The following is a 2,188-nucleotide window of genomic DNA, read 5'->3' as shown; positions in this document are numbered from 1 at the left end:
TTACCCTTGTCTTGTAAGAGAAAGCCTTATTGGGCAATCCATGCACAGTGGGAATGGAGTGTAAGTAATGGCTCATGGTCATAGAGTGAAAAGAGCCGGCCTCCTTAGCTGTACCACACTAGCGTCTCTACAGACTGCCAGCCTCCATCCCTGCATCACCGCATCCCCTCATCCCCTCCTGTATCCCCCATCCGCCCACAGCCCAGCCCTCAGAGCAGGGGGTCTTCAGGGCAAACTTTCAGTTTGAATTTCCCGGCTTTTGTCAGTTTCTGTCAGAGCCCTAGCCACCTTCTCCCACTGCCTGCGGTGGCTTTGTTTTCCCTTCTCCTGCATTTGCTCCTCGTTAGCCTGCGTCCCGTGTCGGCGCGTTCACCGTCGGCAGAGCGCTGCTGACAGATGGTCGGGGGGCTGGGAGTGGGGCTGCCGTGGCTCTGGGCCAAAGGATGTGCCTCCCGCCGGAATGCACGGCCCACAAACTCCTCCCTGAAGCCTCGTCCCTTCGGTTTGGTTCTGTGGGCGTGTTTGTATGTGCCGGTGCCCACGTGGCATGTTTTGTTGTGGTGGTGGCGGTGGCTGTGGCTGTTTTTGTTGTTATTTGGGCCAATGACAACAGAGGCCTCGCTGGCTGGCGGCTGCTTTCCACTCTTGGCAGTTTCCAGACTCCCAGACAGGAAATTCTCCTAACGATTGCAGCTGTGAATTGGCCCATTTTTCTGGAAAGGGGATAAAGACAAAAGTTCTGTGGGATCTTTCACTTCTCTCGCACAAGCAAGGACACGTTGAGCACAAACAGGGACCTGCAAGGAGATGGGGGTTGAACTGCAGTGGGGCTGGGAGAAGAGAATGTGCTCTTGGAGCATGCGCAGTGGAGCTCCCCGCGTCCTGATGTCAAATTGCCCCGCGAGTGACACTGCTCTGGGTCCCGCTGGGGATTCGGCAGTTTGAACCCATTTGACAGTCAATAGAGACTCACTTCCATTCATTTTTTTTTCAGCGAAAATCCCAGAGCTGGCTCTGTGGCTGGTGGTTTACTGGGGAGTGAGGATGCGCCAGAAAACAAAACTGGCAAGGTGTAAGCCTCACGGAACTAACAACTGGGTAGACAAAATACAACTAAGCAAACACGTATCACAGTCACACCCTTGGCAGTGTTTTCCATGCAACTTAACAGGCTGCCATGGTAGAGATGGATGGTGATGGTGATGATGGTTCCCAATTTTTAATGTGTTCTTCTTAATGTGCCAAGCACTGTTCTGAAGGCATTTCTCACTTCATAATATCTCTTTGGGAAGAATACTATGCAAAAGGACATTTGGAGTGATCAGGAAAGGCCTCTCTAAGGACAAGAAATCTGAATTGAGATGTGGAGGACACAAAAGAACCAGCCATTTAAAGAGCCAAGGGAAGGGGACTGCAAGGACGAAGGTCCTGAGGTGGAGCAGAGCTTAAGTGTATCCAGGTCATTGAGAAAGACCTATAGAACAGGGGTGACCTGACCTGTGGGACAGGGTGTAGAGGTAAGATGGTGACCAGAGTGGGAACTGGGGAGACTGGAATGGTATGGGGTGAACTTTTGAAGTAGTCAGGGCCCTTGTGAGGACCAGGTCCTAGAAAGGGAAATGAGAATGGGAAGCCATCGTTGGATTTATAGCTGAGAAGAGACATGATTTGAATTACATTTTTGTTTGTTTGTTTGTTTGAATTGTTTATTAACTGACCAGATTACAAAAATAATCCTGGTAGATACCTTAGTTCATCCTTCTAATAAGCCTGTTGATCTGGTCTTCCCTGTTGCCAGCATCTCCACCTTCTACAAAATGAATGGTCTTTTTCTTCATTCCAGCTTGTGGAAAAGACAATTTAAAGGGCCATAGGAAGTTGTTTGCTTCTTTGAAATGTTTTCCAACAGTATAGATCTCATGAATCAGATCCTCCATGCAGATGATTCCGTATTTCCCAAGAGATGGAGCAATCAGTGCATTGTCTGTCAGGGCAATTCGCTTTTTGTTGATTTTGCCATAACCACGCTTGTAGATCAATTCATTTACAGACTTCGGATTTGGGTAGCCCCAGCTCAACATTCCGGAGAAGGCAATGGCACCCCACTCCAGTACTCTTGCCTGGAAAATCCCATGGATGGAGGAGCCTGGTAGGTTCCAGTCCATGGGGTCGCTAAGAGTCAGGCATG

At 49.5% G+C, this 2,188-nt stretch overlaps 1 pseudogene; it reads right to left on the bottom strand.

Annotated features, from left to right (window-relative positions):
- Window positions 1-1,722: 1,722 nt before the first annotated feature.
- Window positions 1,723-2,188, bottom strand: part of LOC104991155 — a 2,301-nt pseudogene continuing 1,835 nt past the window's right edge.

The sequence above is a fragment of the Bison bison genome, unplaced genomic scaffold (assembly GCF_000754665.1).
Source record: "Bison bison bison isolate TAMUID 2011002044 unplaced genomic scaffold, Bison_UMD1.0 scf7180017864183, whole genome shotgun sequence".
Lineage (NCBI taxonomy): Eukaryota > Metazoa > Chordata > Mammalia > Artiodactyla > Bovidae > Bison > Bison bison.
Note: the sequence above shows the minus strand (reverse complement) of the source record. Positions and strands in the feature narration are given on the sequence as shown.